This window comes from Phyllobates terribilis, unplaced genomic scaffold (genome assembly GCF_046119375.1).
Source record: "Phyllobates terribilis strain yellow unplaced genomic scaffold, ASM4611937v1 Scaffold_9__5_contigs__length_417890890, whole genome shotgun sequence".
NCBI classification, from domain to species: Eukaryota; Metazoa; Chordata; class Amphibia; order Anura; family Dendrobatidae; genus Phyllobates; species Phyllobates terribilis.
This window is the reverse complement of record NW_027362769.1, coordinates 357819227-357845768: the sequence shown is the minus strand read 5'-3', so window position 1 is coordinate 357845768 and position 26542 is coordinate 357819227.

The window sequence follows — 26542 nt, the reverse complement described above, 5'->3', positions numbered from 1 at the left end:
AACTCCCTGTATTTAACCCCTTAAGCCCCGCGGGTGGTTTGCACGTTAATGACCGGGCCAATTTTTACAATTCTGACCACTGTCACTTTATGAGGTAATTACTCTGGAACGCTTCAACGGATCCCCCTGATTCTGAGATTGTTTTTTCGTGACATATTGTACTTCATGATTGTGGAAAAATTTCTTCGATATCACTTGCGTTTATTTGTGAAAAAAACGGAAATTTGGCGAAAATTTTGAAAATGTTGCAATTTTCAAAATTTGAATTTTTAAGCCCTGAAATCAGAGCGATATGTCACACAAAAGAGTTAATAAATAACATTTCCCACATGTCTACTTTACATCAGCACAATTTTGGAACCAAAATTTTTTTTTGTTAGGGAGCTATAAGGGTTAAAAGTTGACCAGCGATTTCTCATTTTTCCAACAAAATTTACAAAACCATTTTTTTAGGGACCATATCACATTTGAAGTCACTTGGAGAGGTCTTTTTGACAGAAAATACCCAAAAGTGACACCATTCTAAAAACTGCACACCTCAAGGTGCTCAAAACCACATTCAAGAACTTTATTAACCCTTCAGGTGCTTCACAGGAATTTTTTGAATGTGGAAGAAAAAAATGAACATTTAACTTTTTTCACAAAAATGTTACTTTAGACCCAATTTTTTTTATTTTCACAGGGGTAACAAGAAAAAATGGACCCCAAAATTTGTTGTGCAATTTCCCCTGGGCACGTAGATACCCAATACTTGGGGAAAAAACACTGTTTGGGCGCACGGCAGGGCTCGGAAGGGAAGGAGCGCCATTTGACTTTTTGATTGTAAAATTTGCTTGAATAATTAGCGGATGCCATGTTGTGTTTGGAGAGCCCCTGTGTGCCCAAACTTTGGAGCTCCCCCACAAGTGACCCCATTTTGGAAACTAGACCCCCCAAGGCACCTTTTTAGATGCATAGTGAGCACTTGGAACCCCCAGGTGCTTCACAAATTGATTCGTAAAAATGAAAAAGTGAAAAAAAAAAACACTTTTTCATTTTTACGAATCAATTTGTGAAGCACCTAGGGGTTCCAAGTGCTCACTATGCATCTAGATAGGTGCCTTGGGGGGTCTAGTTTCCAAAATGGGGTCACTTGTGGGGGAGCTCCAATGTTTGGGCACACAGGGACTCTCTAAATGCAACATGGTATCCGCTCAAATACCCACGATACTCAATGCATACCAGAGCACCCGATGCAAACTCAAGTAGCGAGCACTTGCTCTCAACACTAGTCGCCATATCGTCATCTTTTTTTCTTACTTTTGAAAAAAATCCCAACCCCAGCCCTAACCCTAGCACAACCCTAGCCCAAGCACAACCCTAGCCCTAGCACAACCCTAGCCCTAGCATAACCCTAGCCCCAGCACAACCCTAGCCCCAGCACAACCCTAGCCCCAGCACAACCCTAGCCCCAAACCCAGCCCTAACCCTAACCCAATCCTAACCCAAGAGTTTATTTTTGACGCCGCTCCTTGTGCGGTATAAGTGATTAGACGAGTTTATTCTTCGGGTCGGTGTGATTACAGCAATGCCAGAATCATATGGGGTTTTTATGACTGACAGCTGTCACACACTAAAAGACGCATTTTTTGTAAAATCTAGTTTTTGCATCGCCATATTTTGAGAGCTATAATTTTTCCAGATTTTGTCAGACAGTCATGTGACGGCTCGTTTTTTGCGGGATGACTTGACGTTGTTATTGGTGCCATTTTCAGGCACGTGACATTTTTTGATCGCTTTCTATTCCGATTTTTGGGAGGCAGAATAAACAAAAACCAACAATTCAGGAATTGTTTTTTTTTTTATTCTGTTCCGCGTGTGGTAAAATTGATAAGGCAGCTTTATTCTTCGGGTCAGTACGTTTACAGCGGTACCACATTTGTATCATTTTTCTATGTTTTGGCGCTTATACACAATAAAAGCTATTTTATAGAAAAAAATATTTTTTAGCATCGCTTTATTCTGAGAGCTATATCTTTTTTATTTTTCGGCTGATGGAGCTGTATGGCGGCTTGTTTTTTGCGGGACAAGATGACATTTTCAGAGGTATCATTTTTATTTATATGCGTCTTTTTGATCGCGTGTTATTCCACTTTTTGTTTGGCGGTATGGTGATAAAGCATTGTTTTTTGCTTCGTTTTTTTTTTTTTTTTTTACACCGTGTTCACTGAAGGGGTTAACTAGTGGGACAGTTTTATAGGTCAGGTTGTTCCGGACACGGCGATACCAAATATGTGTACTTTTATTGTTTTGTTTTTTTTATAATAATATTTATTGATGGGTACATTATATTTTTATTTTTGGTGTATTATTTTTTTTATTTTTTTATAATATTTTTGCACATTTTTTTTTTTTTTTTTTCCACTTTCACACAGTTTATACACTTTATTACTTTGTCCCACTCTGGGACTTTCACTTTTTTTTTTCTGATCGCCTGCATGGCACAGGAATGAAGCACCATCCCTATGCCATGAAGGCTGTCAGAAATGCACAGTGTGAAGATTGCTTGGAGATGCACTGCGCATGCCCAAGCAATCTTCCTGCTCTCTGGTGACCCGGATGTTGTCATGATGACATCGGGTCGTCATGGCAACACCCGGGAAGCCTTTGCAGACTGCGCTGGAAGCCGACTTCGATCGCAGCATCGCGGGGGTTAATGTGCTGGGAGCGGTGCAGGACCGCTCCCTGCACATAGTACCGGGTGTCAGCTGTGACAATCAGCTGACACCCGGCGGCGATCACGCCCGCACAGCCTGTGTGCGCGCGCGATCGCCATGACGTACTAATACGGGTCTGGCTCTTAAGTCCCAGGGCACAGACGCGTATTAGTACGTCAGATGTTATTAAGGGGTTAAGGATCCAGCAAGGGTGTGTTAATTAGCAGCAGAAGGTGGAGATCACCGCTGGATCCTAAAAGGAGAGGGATGATGAAAGGATAAAGAAGCTGTTTGCAAGGCCAAATGCAGTGACCTTCTACAGCCAGTCTGTCAAACCTGACACACCATTGACAGGTGCACTTTAATGATTGTAACCTGCATATTCTGTGTCCTTCTTCCCTCTCACAGCATTTATTCTTAGCAAACAATGGAGAGAAACTGCATCTCCATCTCCCTCCTCCATTACTGCTATTTAATTTGTTACTCCAGATTAGTGTTGAGCCACCCCCGTAGTGTTCGAGTTCGGTTCGGTTCGTCGAACACCCGTGTGTTCGCCGAACTGTTCGTCGAACTGTTCGTCGAACACCTTCGAACACCGTTAAAACCAATGGCAGGCAAACAAATACACATAGAAACACATAGAAAACACCTTCAAAGGTGTCCAAAAGCTGACAAACTGCTTAGAAGACACAACTAACACATGGAAAAGTGACAAGTACATATAGTCATGAGAAAAGAAAAGAGGTGGAGGAGTAAAAGGAGGGGGAGACACAGATATAGGCATGTCATGCCCTTCTAAAATCCAAAAAGTGAGAAGACGACACGTTCAGTCCGCTCATGCCCGTGCCACCTCCGTGTCGCCGGGTTTGTGCCAGAGCCGCGGTGAACCCTGACGGCCAGCCCCCCTCTCCCAATACTGGTGCCTGTCCGCTGGTGGGTCGAGCGAGCCCCCCTGTGGTGGAGGCAGCTCTAAGCTTTTTAATTTAAATTGTCTCTCTAATTTGAATGAATACACTTTAAATCCATTTACAAGGATCTATTGGAGGGCAAGTCTCATGACAGCAGCCGCGTAATTCCAGCTCCAGTAGCGTCCACTAAAGCTGCTGCAGTTAAAAAGCTTTTATAAGGATCGAGCTCAGCTGTCCACCGCAAGGCATCCTACTGCGAGTCCCAGCCCCTATGCCTTGGGGTGCCTCCTGATGCTCTTCACTGAGTATCCCGTGGTCCCGAAGCATTTCCTTTGAAAAAATTAAGTGTCCAAACTACAGGTGGTGTAGCTTGCTTAACAGCCGGGATAATCCGCTGACTAGCAGACACTGCTACTAGGCACAAAGTATTTCCTGGGCTAGATGCAGTTAAAAATTTGTAATTAGATACTCTCGTTGGAGTCTCCTGGCATGCCATATATTATTCTCTTAAAAAGTTTGGGGTAGGGGACCCTTTTATAGCCAAAATCACGGCCCTGTATTGCAATACGTCACCTAGGCTGAAGATAAATGGAACTGTAGCACCCTGAGGGCTCGGTTGCTACAGAGGTATTGCACCTCACCCAGAGGTGTGATATCTCACTCTCAGGTAAGGATGGAGTGTGGATCAGGACCCGACACCTACATGCATTACACCACATTGCCGTGGGGCAGGGCGACCAATATGCCCCTGAGATGGGCACGACAGTCCCTGTCCCTGGCTGGAGTGGGGGGAGGGAACACTGAGGAAGGGGAACCCTGTAGTGCAGGAGCAGGGAGGAAGCAGTTCCTGGGTGCATTGAGAAGGGAGTATAAAAGGTGGGCACCATCTTAGTTCAGTGCAGAGAAGTCTGAGCAGAAGTGGCAGGGAGCAGGGGCTCTGCATGAGCTCTGCTCCGGAGGCGGGCCTAGTAACAGAGGCCCAGGCCTGGAAGAGGGAGAAGGAAGGAAGAGGAGCGGAGAAGGCTCCAGGAACGAGGAACGAAGGGATCCCAGGGGTGCGGACGGGCGAGTCGCCACCGCACGCCCGAATCCATCTGCATGGAGGGGTCAGGCCAAAGGGGGAGACCGGTCCCCAAAACTAGTGGAGGCAGGAAACGACCCTCAGCTAGAAACCGGAGGCTGTGACATTTTATGTGGCGCAGCCCCTCGCTACACCCGCTAGGAGGGCAGCACATAGGCTCAGGGAAACTGGCGCCAAGTTTACCAAGAGGAGGCCCGAGGCAGCCGGACAGAAGTGTTGGTAAGAAAGGCCAGACAAAGGACACACAAAGGGGGTACTGTGAAGCGCTCCAAAGTTATCTGGGAGTTGTCTGAGCCCCTCACCTGGTGAGCACAGTACGACGTGGGCTGCAGTTACCTGCAGACGTGGTCTGGATAATAAGAACTGTGAGTAAAGGCCCGGGACTGCATCACTGACTCCGTGTCGTTACTGCTGCTGCCCTGCACCATCACCCCCATCCTCCGCATACACTGCCCTGAGGCTATACTCCTCCCGTGGGGAGTTATGCTGCGCTCTGCTGCACCCACAACACCAGCCTCAGCGGTCTGCCCTGCAGCGGCGGTTCACTCTGACCGCAATCCACGGGTGGCGTAGTCGGACATTTAAACATCAAAACCACATAAATAGTTCCGCCACTGGTTTGACCACCCTGAGCCACGGAACCGGGTCGCCGCCACGAAGACTACAACCACCAGCATCCACCAAAAAGGGTCCGGCTCCGGGTGTCCCAAGGCCCAGGGGGTGCATCAGAACATTTTCATCACCTTTCACAATCACCAATGGGACAAGGCAGGGATGTCCTCTGTCCCCTCTCTTATACATCCTCGTGACGGAGCACCTGATCTCATCAATTCGCCATAACCCCAATATTAGGTGGATTGAGGTGGGAGGCACCGAGTACAAGTGCTCTCTATTTGCTGATGATGTCCTAGTATATATCACTCAATCACATATATCCATCCATGCTGCTATGGCTGAAATAGATCACTTTGTTACATGGTCAAATTTTAAAATCAATGCAGCGAAGTCTGAGGCCCTCGATGTCTCCCTCCCCAAATCCATATAGGATTCCATCCAGTCCAACTTTCCCTTTGCCTGGCCCTCACAGGGTATCAAATACTTAGGAATTCCTATTCATAGAGACCTCTCCCATCTATGTTATCTTAATTTTGGGCCCTTTATTGAACAACTCCATACAGACCACGGTTGGCAAGTTAGAACTGTAAGATTCACTACGTGAACCACTGGTGTTTTGTGGAAAAGCACATGTACACTGTGTTCCAAATTATTATGCAAAAAGTGTTTAGGAGTGATAAGGGAAGAATTTGTTTGTTTGTCAGTTAAACTCATTGATGGTGATGTGTGTCAGGGCTCTTTATATCACTGTAAGCAATTGCAGACACCTGTGCTAATTAGTTTGGCAGGTGTGTCCAATGAAAGGCAAGACTACTTAAGAAGGCTCTCTCACATTATTAAGCAGCCTACATTTTCTGCCAAAATGGGAAAGAAAAAGGATGTGTCGGCTGCTGAGAAGCAACAAATTGTGGAGTGTTTAGGTCAAGGCATGACTACAATCAACATTGTGCGATGATCAGGATGAAGTGTCTTGGCAATCAAGAAGTATGTAGCTGATTCACAGTACACACGTGTGCGTGCTGATAAGGGCAAATTGAGGACTCTTTCCTACAGGCAATTACGTCAGGTTAAAAGAGCAGCAGCAAAAAAGCCTTGTCATAGCAGCAGACAAGTTTTTGAAGCTGCTGGTGCCTCCAACGTCCCCCGAACAACAAGATGCAGGGTCCTTCAGAGGTTTGCAGCTGTGCATATGCCATCCTGTCGACCTCCTCTATCCACTTCACACAAGCAGAAACGGCTCCAGTGGGCCAAACATTACATGAAGACTGATTTCAAAACTGTTTTGTTCACGGATGAGTGCCGTGCAGCGCTCGATGGTCCAGATGGATGGAGTGGAGGATGGCTGGTTGATGGACACCCCACGCAAACACGGCTACAGCGCCAACAAGGAGGAGGTGGAGTAATGTTTTGGGCTGGAATCATGGGGAGAGAGATTGTCGGCCCCTTTAGGATCCCTGAAGGCGCTAAAGATGAACTCCATAATGTATGTGGATTTTCTCAAACAGCACTTCCTGCCATGGTTCAAGAAGAAGAACCATGTATTTCACAGCAAGATCATTTTTTTGCATGATAATGCGCCATCTCATGCTGCACATAAAATATCTGCATCTCTGGCTGATATGGGCATAAAAGGGGACAAACTTATGGTGTGACCCCCATGCTCCCCTGACCTCTACCCCATTCAGAACCTCTGGAGCATCATCAAAAGGAGTGTCTATGATGGCGGGAGGCAGTTCACATCTAAGCAACAGCTCTGGGAGGGTATTCTGTCCTCATGCAAAACAATTGAAGCAGAAACCATCCAAAACCTGACAAATTCAATGGACGAGAGAGTTCAGAAGCTCCTTTCGAACAAGGGGTCCTATGTGAAAATGTAACATCACCTAGAATAAAGTTTTGAGTTGAAAACTGTTTGATTTCAGTTTCTAATAACCTGCTAATGCTTATAATTTCAAAAATGACCATTTTTTTGGTCTTTGTTAAAATGAAAAGGTTGATCGAAAAGTTTGGGGGATCTAAGAGTGTGGCAACCCAGTAGTCATGATTACTTCGAATTCTCACAATTCGAGGGTCATGTTGCAGGTAGTGCAGCAAGAAGGCACTTATGTGTGTTGCGCATCCAGGAGCACCAAGTCCCTGTTGTGTTGGTGGCGAGGTAACAATCATGCTTCCTTCCTCTGTCCTCTCCCCCCAACCTCGCACAACAGAAATGTGATCAAGGTCTCCCTCATCTGATGAGTCTTCCATCAGTTCGTCCTCCACTTCTTCCTGGGCTCCTGCACCTTCCTCACTAGTTTGGCTGCTACCATGTGCCCTGGTAAAACCATCTCCCCCACCCTCACATGCCTGCCGCCTTGGTGCTGCCGACCGTCTGGACCTTGCAGATGTTAGCCCTTCCGCATACAACTCCTCCTCCTCTACTTCCTCCACCTCCTCTTGTGCTACCACCTGACTCCGAATTCTGTTTAACATGTGCTCCAGCATGTAAATCACCGGAATAGTCATGCTGATAATGGCATCGTCAGCACTAAACATCTTCGTTGCCATTTCAAAACTGTGCAGAAGGGTGCATAGGTCCCTGATGTGAAACCACTCCTCCAGCGTGATTTGCCCCACCTCCGGATCTCGTTGGCCCAGGCTATACATCAGAACGTATTGCACCAGGGCTTGTCGGTGCTGCCACAGTCGCTGCAACATGTGCAGAGTTGAATTCCACCGGGTAGGCACATCGCATTTTAGCCGGTGAAGTGGCAGGCCCAACGACTTCTGTAGAGATGTAAGTCGCTGAGCTGCGGGATGCGAACGGCGGAAGTGAGCACACAGCGACCGTGCCCTCTGCAGAAGGCCATCTAGTCTGGGATAGTGGGCTAAAAATTGCTGGACAACCAGGTTCAACACGTGAGCCATACAAGGCACGTGTGTGACATTGCCCCGGCGAAGGGCCGCACCCAGGTTTGCAGCATTGTCGCACACGGCCTTCCCTGGTTTCAGGTCCAGTGGAGACAACCATTCATGAAATTGGTTCTCCAGAGCTGACCACAACTCCTCAGCTGTGTGACTCACATTTCCCAGACATTTCAAAGTAAAAACCGCCTGATGACGTTGAGCCCTACTGCCAGCATAGTAAGGAGGTGTGCAGGATCCCTTCTGCGCAGTTAGAAAGCTTGTGGCATGACCAGACAGGCTTTGGGTGCAGGTGGAAGACCGAGAGGAGGTTGAGAAGGCAGAAGCAGTGGAGGAACTTTGACATAAAGAGGACTGACGCACAACTCGTGGGGACGGCAAGACTTGGACAGCAGCCCCTTGTCCTGCTGTCACCATAGTTACCCAGTGCCCAGTCAGCGACATGTAACGCCCCTCTCCATGCCTACTCGTCCAAGTGTCTGTGGTGAAATGCACCCTGTCACACACAGAGTTTCTCAAAGAAGCGGTGATGTTGTGTGCGACATGCTGGTGGAGCGCAGGCACACCTTTCTTTGAGAAGTAGTGCCGACTGGGCATCTGGTACTGGGGCACTGCGACGGACATAAGGTCTCGAAAATCCTCTGTGTCCACCAGGCGGAAAGGCAGCATTTCTGTAGCCAAGAGCTTGCAGATGGTGAAATTCAACCTCTTAGCTTTCTCATGGCTAGGAGGAAATGGTCTTTTACTTGTCCACATCTGAGGGACCGAGGGCTGGCTATTGTGCTTAGACGGGGTTGATAAGGGTGTCCCCGGCAAACTGCCGGTCTGTGAGGAAGATGCAGGCGGACATGTTAGGTTGCCTTGATCCAAAGGTGGTGCTTTCGATGTCGGACAGCGCTCAACACCAGCTGGTGTTACCACCTCCAAAGAAAATGATGACCTGCCAATCACGCTGGCTGTTGCGGGTAAAGAGGTGGCAGGTCTGCGCCCCAAAACAGGTGTGACTGCTGTCCCCCCAGTCACAGAGGATGAAGAGGCCGCGGATGCACAAGATATGGCAGACGGTGGTTGGCCCGGCCGGCTAGGCCGCATTGTAGCACACTGAGCTTCCCACTGCAACTTATGCTTCATGTCCATGTACCGGTTCATGCATGAAGTACTCAAACTATGTATTTTTTGGCCTCTACTTAGCTTTTGCTGACAAATGTTACAGATAACACGAGTTGGGTCATCTTTATCGATCTGAAAAAATGCCCAGGCTATGCAAGGCTTAGCACCCATGCGACCTGAAGAGCCACCACGACTTGTGGTGAGAGGCAGAGTTGTGTTTGAGGATGCAGTTGTTGACGTGCTTCCAGTACTACGTCTCTGTCCAGGAAGGCGCAACCTGACCTCGTCGTCACTAGCATCTTCCTCCACCTCCTCTGCTGACCTCATCTCTTGGCTGACTGTGGGTTGGCAGTAAGTGGGATCTCCAACCTCATCATCATCACCCTGTGCGTTATCACACCCGTCGTCCTCAGAGCCAACCTGTTCCTGCCCTGACAAAAAACTAAAGTTGTCGCTCCAATCAGGTATTTGAGTCTCATCATCGTCTTCCTCATTGTCTCCATCAACAGGAGTTACAGTTTGGGAATGAGGGTCTACATTATGGTCAGAACCTTCTGCGTCTGGTCCTGGATCCGATTGATAAAGATTCTGGGCATCAGTGCAGATCCTTTCCTCGTCTGGATTCATAGAAGCGCTGGAGTCGACCTCTGATTCCCAGGCTATAGTATGAGTAAACAGCTCTGCAGACTCAACCATCTGTTCTACCTCATACTCAGACGGCCAGCTGGAGATTTGGGAGCTGTGAGGAAGCAAGTGCGATTTGGGTGACACCTTTGAGGACTGGAGTATTTGTGATGTTGAAGTTGATGTGGAGGAGAGCCCACTTAAAGGAGCACTTGATATCCGTTGAAGCACCTGCTGTTTTTTTGCCTCATTTGGAATTTTTAGCGATTGGCGTGGCCGTAAGAAAGGGATCTTATCACATTGTCCGCTAAAAGAAGTAGACATTTTAGTTTGGCTGGAAGATGGTCTTTCTTCTGCAGATGTTACTGTTGCTTTAACACCTACCCCACGGACACAACCTTTTTTCCCCTTCCCAACACGCCTATTCCCCTTTCCACCAGCAGCAGGCCTTTTTCCACTCATTTTGGTGGTTAACTAATTCACAACTCTGGAGTTGTTTGCACAAAAAAACAATGGATGGGAACCGAGCAGAGCTGAGTGGCCAAACTGTGGTATTAGGCCAAAACTATTGGCTGGGTTAGATGCAGAAAAAAATTATATTCAATTTGCAACCTGATGGAGGTCAGTATAGATGGACTAATACAACAAGTCCCACACACTGCTAGAAGCCCAAATATTTTTTCAGAGCTAGATGCAGAAAAAAATTATATTCAATTTGCAACCTGATGGAGGTCAGTATAGATGGAGTAATAGAACAAGTCCCACACACCGCTAGAAGCCCAAATATTTTTTCAGAGCTAGATGCAGAAAAAAATTATATTCAATTTGCAACCTGATGGAGGTCAGTATAGATGGACTAATAGAGAAAGTCCCACACACAGCTAGAAGCCCAAATATTTTTTCAGAGGTAGATGCAGAAAAAATATATATTTAGTTTGCAACCTGATGGAGGTCAGTATAGATGGACTAATAGAACAAGTCCCACACACTGCTAGAAGGCCAAATATTTTTTCAGAGGTAGATGCAGAAAAAAATTATATTCAGTTTGCAACCTGATGGAGGTCAGTATAGATGGATTAATAGAACAAGTCCCACACACTGCTAGAAGCCCAAATATTTTTTCAGAGGTAGATGCAGATAAAAATTATTTTTAATTTGCAGCCTGATGGAGGTCAGTATAGATGGACTAATAGAGAAAGTCCCACACACTGCTAGAAGGCCAATATTTTTTCAGAGGTAGATGCAGAAAAAAAATATATTCAGTTTGCAACCTGATGAAGGTCTGTATAGATGGATTAATAGAACAAGTCCCACACACAGCTAGCAGCCCAAGATTTTTTCAGAGGTAGATGCAGAAAAAAAAATATTCAGTTTGCAACCTGATGGATGTCAGTATAGATGGACTAATAGAACAAGTCCCACACACAGCTAGAAGCCCAAATATTTTTTCAGAGCTAGATGCAGAAAAAAATTATATTCAATTTGCAACCTGATGGAGGTCAGTATAGATGGACTAATAGAATGATGCTATGCCCAAAAGATTTTACTTCACTAGGTGCAGTAAAAAAATTGGTATTCTATACACAGGTGGTATATCTTGCAACACAGATAGGCTACTCCACTGACTAACACACTCTGCAATAGGCCAAAAAGGATTAGCTTTGCTAGATTCAGCCAAATGCTGTGAAAAAAACTTGCACAGCACTGGCACAGACCTGCCTGGCAAAAACTGATAGGAACTGATGTAACCTAGTCCTGAAAAGGACTCCAATTACAATTAGTCTTTACTCCCACAACCTATCTATTTAAGAGCACAGACCTGCCTGATAAAAGTTGTAGGAAATGCTGTAACCTAGTCCTTAAAAGGACTGCAATCACAACTATTCCCTACTCCCAAGCTATCTGTAGATTTGTGCGAAAATTGGCTTGAAATTAACAAGGTATAGCGCACACAGCAACAGCGGTGCCGTCTAACACGCAGCTGCAGCAGTGAGAAAATGGTGGCGACGGGGAAAATGGCTGGGTCTTATAGGGCAAGGACATGTGACATACACTGCCAATCACACATGCCCTTGCTTGTGTGAAAAAAAGCACTTCGCTCCGTGTGTGCGCTGCTGATAGGCTGACAGATTGCACCTCCCCACTGCAAATGCGGGAAAGAGAAAAAAAAATGGAGATCTTCATTGTTCCTGCAGAGATCCATCCCCTGCCCCTCCCCCCGCCCCGCTGTACACTCAAACTGCGTATTAACATTAATTTTCATCATTACTGAGAAAAAATCCAGTTATGATTTTGGTGCACGAACAGTTATCGAACATAACCTCGAACAGCCGAATTTTTCTCAAATTGTTCGTGTTCGCCGAACGGCTCGAACACCGCCCAAAACAGCTCGAATTTGAGATTGGCGAACAGTTCGAGTAGAACAACGCTCATCTCTACTCTTGATGAACTTTGGGTGACTGAGGAGGTTTGTGGACATTTAAATAGAGCAGTGTTCAAGGTGGAAGTGAGGAAGAAGTCACTTACTAATAAGACTTTTACAAAGTTTCAGATCTTCTTAACACATACTACTGATCTAGGCAAAAAAAAAAAAAAGTTGTAAAGATAATTAATTACACTTTAAGGAAGAAATAGTCATCCTGACACATTTCTTTTAGTCTTTCCCTTTCACAATCAGACATCTTACCAACAATATTCTTTAGGGATCTTTCAAGCAAACTAAGCTGTTGTTTATTATTTAATGATGCGCCGTGAATAATGCAAACTAATTGATTGAAAGCCTCGCCTGATGCAGCCAGCTTAATGTCGGACCAGAAGGTGCAGAGACAGCAATTCACTTTATTAATGACAATACCAAGGATTAACCGAGAGCTTTCTCTGTTCTTCTAACACCTCGACTTAATTGCTCGCTCAGGACATCACGCTACCTAATAGGCTCCAGTTCTGATACGGCTTTCAGGCTTTCCGCTGCTTGTCCGCGACAGCAATCTCCGTATATATCATATCTCTTTCTACTTGAAATTCCTAACAATCTTCTGATGGACCAGCTGGCACTTTACATGCAGGAAGCGTATTCCTCGGTTTGCTTAACATATTGTGTGAACAATTCATTTAATTCCATTTCTTGAACAGTGCAGGGTTTGGGGTTAGAAGAAAATCTCTACGAAGTGTCTGTCAACACATGGCCGGCATGTAGATCTAAAGACGAGACTTCTAGGGGGCAATGATTTATTAGATTAGATTTGTATTTGCTCAGTTTTTATGGGGATCATTCGGTATACCTTGTGTACAGTCATTAATAGTATAGAGTATTTTTTGCTTTACATCAAACATGAATGTCAAGGAACGTACTGGTGGCACTGATGTCCGTCATTTACGCCTACCTGTGGGCTGCCTCATCTCCCATTACTTGACAATCTCTAAACAGAAGTTACCCAATTATTTTTTATTTAAAGGGAATATTTTAGCATGTTTTTGTTATGTAATCTGACAGCAGCATTGCGTAGGGGCTGAGATCTTGATTCCAGCGATGTGTCACTTACTAGGCTGTGTGTTGCTGTTTCAATAAAATTAGTGTTTTATCAGCATCACTACTGGACAAGTTCTCTTGTGCCTCCTAGTCAACTGCTCTGTGTAACCCCGCCCTCACCACTGATTGGCAGCTTGAGTGGTGTGGGCGGGGTCATACACGGCTCAGCATTCTGGGCTCTATTAGACAAAACATAGATAGCATCAATTTGACAGCAGGCAGACCAGCAAGTGACACATTGCTGGAATCAGGGTCTATGTCCCTTCATTATGCTGCTCTCAGATTACATAGTCAAAACATGCTGACGTATTCCCTTTAAAAGGTAATGATGTGAAAACCTGGTTCCCATAGTGGTGACCTTTTTTCCCATAACAGTAAATGTGAAGGTCACAATTATTATTCTGGTCCTTTTTACCCAAGGACCAATATAACATATGGGACCTACAGTTTGCAGTTTGGTCATATGTTATTTTATTGTTTGTAAAGATTTACAATGTAACATAGATGGAGATTGGCGGACAAAGGGCAACAGGACGTTCAGGAGTTTTGACCATTTGCCCATATTGGGCTTAGATAGTTCATTTTGTAGTCCTCATATAAAAACTCACGTGTTAAAGGGAGATTAACACTGCAAGTGTTTCCCAAGAGCCACTTTTGGGTTATAAATATGCTCATCCTTTCCTTTCCTTACATTTTATCAAAGGTTTTTTTACCAAAATAATAAGCTATCCCTTAACCATGGAAAAGGGGATCATTTACTGATCACTGTAGGTCAAAGTGCTGGATCCATCAATAACCCTAAAAATGGGGAGCTCTTTAGTACTGTCTGAATGCAGCAGAAGCTGAGCATACACACTTCTGCTCCATTCATTGTCTATGTGACTGTCAGAGATATCTAAGAACAACACACAGCTTTTACCAGCAGTCCCATAGACAATGAATGGAAAACTTGGGGAAACTCCTTTAAACTGTCCAAACTCTCATCCTACAAATCCAATAATATATCATGACCTGCCAGCAAAATCCTTTACAGGCTGTAATACAAATCACAACCACTAGGTGGCCACACAGACACATATAGCATAAATATCTCCCAACTATCAAGAAATATATTTTTTATTCAAAGCTGGTCTTGTCACACCACATACCTTGGGATATCTCAAGTCCCATAGATTGAAAAAGAATGAGGTCCATGGGTATTATACCACCACCACATGCAGAAGCAGCCTTTGTGGCTTCCCAGGGAAATCCTCACCTATTCCATCAAAGTGAATGGTCAGAATATGCTATAGCAGAATTTCATATTTTTAGATTTTTTATCTACATAAAATGACCTTTTTTAGGTACATTTTACCTTTCTCTACTTTAAATAATATGATGGTTGATTTTTAATGATGGGTGCCAAAAGCAGAAGACCCACATGGCAGCAGAGTTTGGATTGTATTATCTTTATTGGCAATTCCTAATAGTCCCGTGAAGGAAAAGTTTTAAAGCAGTGTTAAAAAGCTTAATTTTTCAGAAAAAAAAACATAATTCTACCTCTAAACCTACATTCTTTGCCATGGAGTCTCATGATAAGATTTTAACGGTATGGCCACTAGAGGGAGCTCACTGCATATGGATTTCTAATGTTATATGACCAGAATTAAAGGGATTGTCTGGCCTTAGTCTACAAATCTGCAGTCACATAATGTGACTCTTCACATCGCGTACATTACCTGCTATGAGGATTCTCTGGTGCCAGCACAGGGAGCGGGTGATCATGTGACTACAATTATCCATTTTGCATACTTTCAGCCACATTCCAACTAGACGTGTCCAGCCTTACTCAAATCACTTGCATTCAGCGAGGCTGCGCACGTCTAGCTGGCAAGTGTCCACATTTATGCAAATCACATACTTGCAGTCTTCTTTCCACTGCTCCCGGTGACGGCACTGGAGAATCTTCGAGGATTCACAAGTCTGCAGTCACATAGAGTGACTGTAGACTTGTAGACTAAGGCCGGACAACCCCTTTAAGTCAGTAGGAGCTGTTTAAATATATATTAGGATTGCTCCCTCTTGTGGTGACCGCAGCAGATAGCTTGTAGTAGAAATTGGCAATTAATGAGGCAAGAAGGGGACAATTTTGACCCCATAATCCTCCCCAAAAATTTATCCTGTTCTTTTGCATTTCTATATCAATTTCTTTTGCACTGATCATAGAATAAAACCAAATCTCATAGACAGGAAGGAATGGATAATCTTCGTGGTGTTCTGCCCTTCTCGTAAAAATGTCGCCTCCTCCGGTACAATACTGTAGCTAGAGGCAGACTCATTGCATTGTACATTATAGATACCGTAATCAAGGCTTACTAGACATATGCTGGCCATCAAATATTCATGAATGTACTTGGAGAGAACTCCAGTGCATGGAAGACCCCTGCTATCAATGAATCCCCCGGCCAACCATTCCAAAAAATTGACTATATACATCATAGACTGGAAGAAATAGGAGAAGCATCTGATCTGCGCAGCGATGGAGAAGACTGTGTCCAGCGGGGAGCAGCAAAGAGCTTATATTCCAGCTAAAGAACAGGCATCCATGCTGGATGCAACTTGTTAGTGCATCTCGTGTCACTTCCCATCAGGCCGGTGTGTGACTAGTAGTTACTTATGTCATTGGTCCCATAATTTTACAGCATTCCCTTTAATGGGCGCTGCGGCAAAGCACACATGTTCACAAGTTGGAATGAGATTTAACACTTTACTTCTGTGGGTACACAGATAAAGGGAAAGAAAATCACTGATGATTGTGGTGGGCTAACAAATCAAGAACACTTCTTCTGGCTAGCTGCTGGGACTTCTAGTTCCCTAAAGGGTGCAAAATGAGTCAGAAGTTAATTTCTGCACTTTTGCATAAAATTTCAGCAAAGACGTGACATAAATGTTCTGCACCCCAATGTAAAATCTTTAACAGGCCGCCCCATTTATTATTAAATTATTAAAATTATTATTTTATTACTCCTTCCTTATTTTTCTTCAGGGTTCAACCCAAAGTGAGCGGCACAAGAAGACCAGCTTAGAAAAAATAAATAAATAAATAAGCTGACGTCACGGTACTCTGTTGGGGGATGTGTATGCTATAGGCGTCTATGTGTGGTCACCCAGTGGTTATGATGGGAGTTGCAACCTATTACAGTGTCACAAAATGAGCGTCACAAGAAGACCAGCTTCGAAAAAATAAAATAAATAAACTGACGTCACAGTACTCTGTTGGGAGAAATGTATGCTATAGGTGTCTATGTGTGGCCACCCAGTGGTTATGATGGGAGTTTCAACCTATTACTGTGTAACAAAATGAGTGGCACAAGAAGACCAACTTCGGAAAAAAAATAAATAAACTGACATCACAGTACTCTGTTGGGGGATGTGTATGCTATAGGTGTCTATGTGTGGCCACCCAGTGGTTATGATGGGAGTTGCAACCTATTACTGTCACAAAATGAGCGTCACAAGAAGACCAGCTTCGAAAAAAATACAAATAAATAAACTGACGTCACAGTACTCTGTTGGGAGAGATGTATGCTATAGCTGTCTATGTGCGGCCACCCAGTGGTTATGATGGGGATTGCAAGCTATTACTGTGTCACAAAATTAGCGGCACAAGAAGACCAGCTTCGAAAAAAATAAATAAATAAACTGACCTCACAGTACTCTGTTGGGAGAGATGTATGCTATAGCTGTCTATGTGTGGCCACCCAGTGGTAATTATGGGAATTGCATCCTATTACTGTGTCACAAAATGAGCTGCACAAGAAGACCAACTTCGGAAAAAATATATATATACTGACATCATAGTACTCTGTTGGGAGATGTGTGTGCTATGGATGTCTATATGTGGCCACCCAGTGGTTATGATGTGAATTGCAACCTATTACTTTTTCACAAAAATGTATTGAATTTCTATTGAGAGAAAATGAAATTTTTAACAAAGTGACAGAGAGGTTGTTGGACTCCCTCGGGCTTCAGGACTCAGGTGCATCTGCAGAATTATTTCTAAATGTTCAAACTTAAGGGCCATGTGTTATTTAATTTATAATGCACGAAAAAAAAAAAAAGTTGCGATAGTCTGATTTATTTCTCATGACGTCATTCAAACCTCATAAATGCCTTAATTTCCATGCTAAGCGCAAACCTGCAGGAGCCGTCAGCTCATCTCTATTCATAACACAACTTTGCAAATTGTCATTATTAATAGGTTGACTTAATCACACAAGTAATAGAGAGGCCAAAAGGGTATCCTGGGGGCAGCGACTGTAGAGAGCCTGCAAGATAAGGAAGAACCCCGGTTTGGCTAAACAATGTGTGCACCGACAGATAACACTGCAATTAACTGAGGAGAAACTAAAAGCATTGAATGGAAATTGTCTACATACATGGCTTCCCTGAAGTCTGAAGTGTGACTTGGGCATTCAAGAAGAGACAGAGACTTTACATGGGGCCAATAAGTGGCTATTGATATATAGTTGATGGAGTGAGAAGCAGGAAAAAAAAAGAAATATTGTCATGGCTTCAGACATAGGGAACAAACAAGTGAATGGCCACTCATATGATTAATATTTTATAGTTTGTTTTGTGCAAAAATCCCTTGCGTCGCCCCAAAGCTCTCCTTAAAGAGGGGTTTCCGCGACACCACCTTTTAACAAGATGCTACAAATGCTCCTCTTGTAATCTGGTTCTCAATTGTTCTTGGATGGTAGCCCTGATTCAAAAAGGTCTTTCTGAGGCCACCAAGGTGTTTGTCTCTGTCCATAGGGTTGGAACATATCCGATTGTATCGGATGGCTTGGCTGTAGACTATAGAGTTTTTTATGTGTTTCGGATGGAAACTGTCCCATTTAAGGTATGTTGGACGGTCGATTGGCTTCCGGTACATCGGGGATGCCATCTCAGAACAATTGAGAACCAGATTACATGAGCCGCCAGAATATCAAGGAATCATCTCCTACATTACAAAACCAAACAAGAAAGCAACCGGGTGCCTCCACCAGTCACTTACAGTCCAAATCTGGAGGCGCTAAGGAGAGACTACAACCTATACTACAAAAAGATGCCCGATTACAATCCATATTTCCAGTTCCCCCACTTCTGTGTTTCAGGCAGCCCCCAAATCTAAGAAGCATCATTGTCAGAAGCTCCCTGTCATCTCCTCCGGCTACAGGTACCTTTCCCTGCAACCAGAATAAATGTAAAACCTGTCCATTTATAATGACCACAGACAAGAAGAAGATACCCAACTCACATCAGGACTATACGATCCCAGGTACTTTCAGCTGCATCACATCTAATGTAGTGTACTTAATTATATGTACCAAATGTCCATCTGGGGGTCTGTATGTAGGGGAGACAGGGCAAAAACTTAGGACAAGGAAGAATTCTCATCGCCACACAATAAAAGAAGGAAAAATAGATCTACCTGTAGCCAAGCATTTTTGTTCCCCTGATCACAGCATCAAAGACATGAAATTGCTGGTATTAAAAGGTATCTTCATATCTCAGAGAGAAAGGAGAGTCTTGGAATATAAACTCATGGTGACCTTTGACACCTTCAGAGCAGGAATGAATGTGTCGCATGGATTTATGTCATTCTACATCAACTAAGGAATGTGCCCATCAGACTTTTGGGGTCATCACAACACTGCACCAAACAATAAAACTTTCACAGTCCTTATCTATGAACTTCTAAAATATTTACAGCCAGAAAGGTTTATCTCTCCCATAGTAATAGCTCTGCTTTTCATCACCTGTCTCATCTATTGCATTATTTCTGTGTCCTATTGTGTATAAATATGTGGCTCTTCTGATTTTGGGTTATACCATGCCTGATGAAGAGACCTGAGTAGTCTCGAAAGCTTGCAATCTGTTACCACCTTTTCAATTAGCCATTAAAAGGTATCAACCACTGAGGACTCTCAAATCTAAATATTTTGCAGAGCTCCGATGAATTCATATTGTAAAATTGAATAATTGTGCTACCCTCAGCTACCACTCGGAGGAGCTCGAGACATATAGACTAATACACTTCCAATTGAATTGTAATAAGATTTTAGACTCCCTCTATTGGCAGCTGCATGAAGCCATATTTCTTTAAGATTTAAAGGGGTTGTGGATATTTAAAAATAAAGTTGTCAAAACAAACATGAAATTATTTCCTGTCCAATCCACCTCCACTCCAGAATGACCACTCCAATCCTTCAGCAATGATAGTCTTCTCTTTATCCGTGTCAAGTTCTACTCATTTCTCTGAGCCATTCTCCAACGGGATAAGACAAAAAGGTCAAAGGCCATGAAGCAAGAATGAACCATCTAATATGCTGCGGTAACCCCAAACACTCAGCTGTAATCTGTGGGGGAATATGGTAACAAGTTTTTAATTGCCCAGTAGCGCCACCACAGGAGAAACAAAATATTACACAGTTTTCATTGAAATCAATAGACTGTCTGAGCTGGATTCTCTGGAGCTAGAGACACTCAATGTAATCATTCGCTGTTTATAAAGAGTGAATTGGGTTGATTACTGGAGCAAAACTATATCAAATATTAAATATAAAATCCCTGTGTCCAACTGCAACTATTTAAGCCCAAAGTGTATCTATTTTTTCTCAGCCTGCTCCTTAATTATATGCATTTCTTTAAAGGGGTTGTCCAGGAATGATGACTTATCTGTAGGACTTTAATGGAAATTGAACTGCAGTACCCAAGAACGGCCACTAGGCGGTGTACAGAGATGTGATTTTCCAACTCCATACAGATGGCAGTGGGGGGATGCCGGATGTCGTAACTACCATCTATCTGATGACCTATCCCAGGGTCCTGAAGTACTGACAAAAATATTATGAGGGGTTTATCAATTTAACAATATATTCTGCATGTAGCATTTTTTACATGGTCTTTAATGTCATCCCTTTAACACTATAGCTTTAACAGTTAAAGGGGACAGCGACACGGTGTCCTTTTACCAGGCTCTTAGCAAACAAGGTGATCCGGTTTCTCCTGGAACAACAATTTGGATATTGTTTCTGCTCAGTGCACAGATCCCTAAACTGGCCATAATCCATGTGTTTGTAGAGGGGAAGAATAAACCGTAAATCTCAGGGAAAACATTGCGTGGCATATATATGGCTAATACAATTTTCTCTTCTAGCACTTCCTATTCCTATCTGGGTTATAAAATGCAACGTGTAATTTCCAGCTAAACAAGTGAAGACACAATAGGGTCACAAATGGGGAATTATCTTTTTATTTGGCAAAGCTTCTCCGTACAGAATAGAAAATCTGGTCCCGGGAAGAAGAGAGGAGCTGGAAGTGCGAAAACCAGGCAAACACCTACTGTAGGTATAATAAGCCTTATCTAAACACACACCGGCGGAGATAGAGTAAAACTTTTTTTTATAGGAGATTGAGATTTGTTTTCTAGTCTGTTTCATTGTTTGAATTTGTGTTGCGATCCTTTAAAGGGAACTTGTTACCAGGTTTTTGCCACCCCATCTGTGAGCAGCATGATGTAGGGGCAAAGACCCTGATTCCAGTGATGTATCAGTTACTGGGCTGCTTGCTGCAGTTTTGATAAAATCACAGTTTTCTCTCAGTTCTATCAAAGCTCAAAATGTTGAGCCCTGTATAACCCTGCCCACACCACTGATTGGCAGCTTTCTGTGTACACTGTGCATAGGCAGAAAGCTGCCAATCGGTGGTGGGGGTGGGATTATACAGAGCTCATGAATATGGAGGACTGTATGGCTGCAGGTTTACTAGTGATAATCTTTGGCTGTTAAAACAGTGATTATATCAAAACTACAGCAAGCAGCCCAGTAAGTGACATATCACAGGAATAAGGGTCGCTGTCTCTACATTATGCTGCTCTCAGATTAGGTGACAAAAACCTGGTGACAGATTCCTGTCAAAGCTATAAATGTGATTTGCCAATTAAAGGTGTTCTTTAAGATTAGAAAAAAATACAACAGCATCACTTTAGTTGATAGGTTGTGTGTGGTATTGCAGCATTTACTTCAATTAGGCTAAGCTGTAACACCACACACATATGTACCAGAGCGGGGCTTTAAAGGACAACTACACTTACAATCCAAGCAAGGAAAAAGGACAGCAAACACCCTACCACAATTACTTATTTTTCTTCCTCTTCTTCCGCTTTTTTTTCTCTTCTCCTTCTTCCTCTTCTTTTTTTTCTTCTTCTTCCTTTTCTTGTTCTTCCTCCTCTTCTTCTTCGTCTCCCTCTTCGTCTTCTTCTTCCTCTTCTTCCTCCTCCTCTTCTTTTTTCCTCCTCTTCTTTCTCCTCCTCTTCTTCCTCCTTTTCTTCTTCTTCCACTTCTTTCTCCTCTTCTTCTTCCTCTTCTTCTTCCTCTTCTTCTTCCTCTTCTTCTTCCTCTTCTTCTTCCTCTTCTTCTTCTTCATTTCCTCTTCTTCTTTCGCCTCTTCTTCTTTCACCTCTTCTTCTTCATCATCTTTCTCCTCTTCCTCCTCTTCTTCTTCCTCTTCTTCCTCCTCTTCTTCTTCTTCCTCCTCTTCTTTTCCTTCATCCTTGTCCTCTTCTGTGTAGATCACAGCTGATAAACATGAAACATAAAATAGAAAAACAGTATATTCTTCTCTGAGGATGCAGCCATGTTTTCCCGCCTTCTAATGTTGGTGTAAGTGAGCTTATTATCGGTATTGACTGAATTTGGGCTGCATAATTTGTACTTATACATTTTTTTGGAAAGAATCTCTTGGGTTAACAAAAGCCCCAGAAAGTTACAGTATAAGTACCAGCTGTAGTATTAATAGTTTTAAAAGTAGTAATATTAATATTAGCAGTGGTGCACACATGGTGACGCCATCAGTACTACACATAGTCCACCAGCAGGCTGTACTTGACTGACAATGGTGCAGTACAAAGGAGGGAAGAAACACAATTACCATTGTACACAATATAGAACTCCTCTATTCCAGGGTTGATTCTTGCCTTGGAGCTGCACTAATTCTTTGCTTTTGGCCCCTGCATTATTAGTATGAGTGAAGATGTTTCTTTCCTAACTTCCGGTTTCAATAGATTTGTCCACTTCTGACATTCGCATCTCCAGTCTTGGAGCAGAGTGCTCCTGCTGTGTCTGCAAGATTTATGCAATATTGCTTGTTTCTGAACCTTGCTAAAAATCCTGCACACTTATCTATATATAAAGTGACTAAATACATATATTTATATATATACAGATGTCAAGATAGTGCACTATTTGTCAAGGTAAACTTGTGTTTATCAGTTTTCCACATTGAGGTTCCGTGTTCCCTTTCATCTACACATACAAATGTAGGAAGTGCCAAACATTCCGTTGACTTAAGAGCTGCTTAATTTGTGCACCGTATACTATCCCTATCAAAGGCATGCTATGTGATTCAGAAAAAGCATTGGAGCATCAATGGCAGCAACAACTGACATCTTGGAGAACTCTTGAGAAAGGGGCAATGACTTCCCCGAAACAACCCTTGATGATGCTCATGCTTCTCCAACGATATCTGTGATTTGTCTAATAGTTGAACTACCAACCAAGAGACTGCACATTGAGCTACAAAAAGGAAGAATGCAAAAGATCTCAGGATATATGAACTTTCCTAGTTGGCCTTCGGTAAATAAGTGAAAACAGTACTTAAAGGAGTTGTCCAACATTAGGACAAATCTTCTCTATCTGAATGTTTACCACTGCGAAAATAAAAAAGCTTACACGTACTTCTTGTGTCGGCGCCGTTCCAGTGATGTTCGCAGGGCTCACATTTTTCTTTTCATGGGGGCAAACATTCAGATCGAGAATGGGTTGTCCCAGTAGTGGACAATCGTTTTAAGAATAGGATCCAGTGAATTAAAGCGTAAAGTTGAGCGCATTGATTTCCAATGAATCAAAATCATGTTGAACTTATTAAAATTTGCATGTACTGGTGAATTCTAAAGTTAAAGTTCATTATGATGTTGTACAAAATGTATGGTAAATGAAAAAGTGTCAATGACAATGAACAGGATAATGTAAAAAGGAAAACAAAAATACATACTATGGCTAAGAACATGGGAGCAGGTAGCATCAGAAGCACAACCTCTATACTGGCTCCATACAGTTGGACTACCAGACGCAGGCAATAATTGGCTTCCTTTGCCTCCAGCAAGTGTTTTAATGGGGAGGATGCAAAGGACGTTATAGAGTATATAGGACATCACTCGTCTTAGTCTCAGCAAGCTGATGTTACCTCTGACAGTGACACCGTCAGTATCAATCAGTGTTCTGCACAGCAAGGACAGATATACCATTGATGTAACCTGTTCAGCTGCACAAGGGCCCGAAAAGTAAGGGAGCCCACTTCCACCCACAAAGCAGATGGAATTGTGCATTATGATGAACTATTGGACTGAAAAGGTCCCACTTATTGTTCTTGTACATGAGCCATCTTCTGTCTGTCAGTAAGCCATATTATTAAATCGTCTGTTGATTACTACCAATAACGATCCATTTCTATGATGAGGTCACTTTGGCATTACAAAGGCTTTGTTTGCGTTAAAGAGCTTTAATGGGGTTGCATACAATCCTAGGAGACCCCAGAGTGTCACAGACATTAGGGCCAATGGAGGCAATACTGCATTTTAAGGCAAATCGATTTGCTGCAATTTAAAAATTAAGTGATCTTGGCGAATTTGAATTTGAAAAGATTTGTTCAGCCCTAACATTCACTATTATTGCTATTACTGCTTGGAGTTTAATGCTATCATTACATAAGGCCTTACAAAGATCAAACCCCTTTCAACCTGAGTATTGCTGTTGATTGAAAAAAAGAAGGGCAGACCCATTTTTAATCTGAGACAAACCCTCTAAATTACATTAAAGCGCCACTCCGGCACTTTTTATATTTCAGCTCTGGAGTGGTGCTTCTAATCTAAGATTCCTGATCCTAGCATTATACTCACCACCTGCCATCTTCATCTCTTTTCAACGCCGCTCCTGTCTCATGCCACCAGCTTGTGACCACAACTTCTGACTGACCGGAAGAGGTAACAGTCACAAGCTCTTAAAGGAAATCTATGAGCTTTGTTCTTGTCTCGTTCTTGCTCTCATACACTTACATTCAGTAGTGACTTCCGGTCCGCCCAGAAAACACTGAAGCGATCCGGCAGCCATCTTCAGCTCTTCTCAATGCCGCTCCGGTCTCATGCCACCAGCTTGTGACCACAACTTCTGACTGACCGGAAGAGGTAACAGTCACAAGCTCTTAAAGGAAATCTATGAGCTTTGTTCTTGTCTCGTTCTTGCTCTCATACACTTACATTCAGTAGTGACTTCCGGTCCGCCCAGAAAACACTGAAGCGATCCGGCAGCCATCTTCAGCTCTTCTCAATGCCGCTCCGGTCTCATGCCACCAGCTTGTGACCACAACTTCTGACTGACCGGAAGAGGTAACAGTCACAAGCTCTTAAAGGAAATCTATGAGCTTTGTTCTGGTCTCGTTCTGGATCTCATAGACTTACATTCAGTAGTGACTTCCGGTCCGCACAGAAAACACTGAAGCGATCTGGCAGGTCAGCAGAAGACTGACCAGAGTGGCGCAGATAAGAGATGAAGATGATGGCTGGTGAGTATAATACTAGGGGCAAGGAACATAGATTAGTAGCACCACTCCAGCTCTGCAATAAAATAAAACGCTGGAGTGGTGCTGTAATATAATATTACATAACTCTCTTTTATTTCTGCAGCTTTCCATTTTACTGCAGCTATAAAGACATATGGAAAAGAGGGGGCTGTATGTCGCTGAAGGAACTGGCTCCTTGGAAGCTAATATATTATTGCAAACGCCATCTACTATAGACAGCAAAATCCACCATAACAAAGCATAGACATTATACTGTAAAAGATTAATTACAATGATGCAGATTTTGTATCTATTTGTGCAAATTAAAGATTCCTACCTTCAAAGTTCATCAGAGTGAATCTCCATTAGGGTTCGCTCACGCAAGCGTATATATCAGACAGGTGCTATCTGATGTTCTATCGACCAATATTATACTATGGGGTGGTTTTTATCTCATACTGATTCGGCATGAGAAAAAAAAAATAGCAGTGTAAATCGGATCGCACTCGGCCATTCAAGACTATGGGTGTGTGTGGAAAATATCGGACTGCACTCGGATGACATCTGAGTGCAGCCTGATTCTCTGGATTCACAGAATGGAGAAGATGGAGAACAACATTTCTCCATCTTCTCCATTTCTGTGAATCTGCAAAATCAGACTGCACTCAGATGTCATCCGAGTGCAGTCTGATGTCTCCACCCCTATGCTCCAGTTCTCCTCATCTGAGACTATCGGACCACACTAAGCTGACAGTCAGATCAGAGTTTGATCTGAGTGTCATTAATTAAATCAATGTGATAAGAGAATCTACGGTCATGTGACTATGAGAGTATTTGCTGATCTACCAAAAGATCGAGTCACACTCAGACCAATATTATTCTATGGGGCCGTGCACAGGTCCAATTTTTTACTGGAACAAAAATCTCCAAAGAAAAAGATCTCTGCATGTCTGAGTTTGATCTGATATTTCAATCACACTCAACCATGCAAGTCAACGAGTCCATATAAAAAATAGATCTGCACTCAGATGACATCTGAGTGCAGTCTGATAGCCACTGACTAACAGAATAGAGAAGATGGATAATTTTTTTTTCCATCTTTTCATCATTCTAGAAAATCAGATCACACTTTAATCAGAGTGTGATTTGCATAATCGGCCCGATTCTCTCGGACGAGAGAATATACAGCCGTCGGCACCTGCCCGTGCCATTCACCATTAGCCACATTGCCAAACTCATTCTTAGATTTCACAGTTAGGACTCGTGCACACAAGTATATAAATTAGATGAGCGCTATCTGATTTTTTTTCGGATAGGACCGCTGACCCATGTTATTCGGTGCTGATGACTGTTTTTTTCCTGGGATGCAATGCTGATTGTAAGGCTGTGTTCATACGTTGCGTTTTTGATGCGTTTTTTTTTTTCCCGCAGG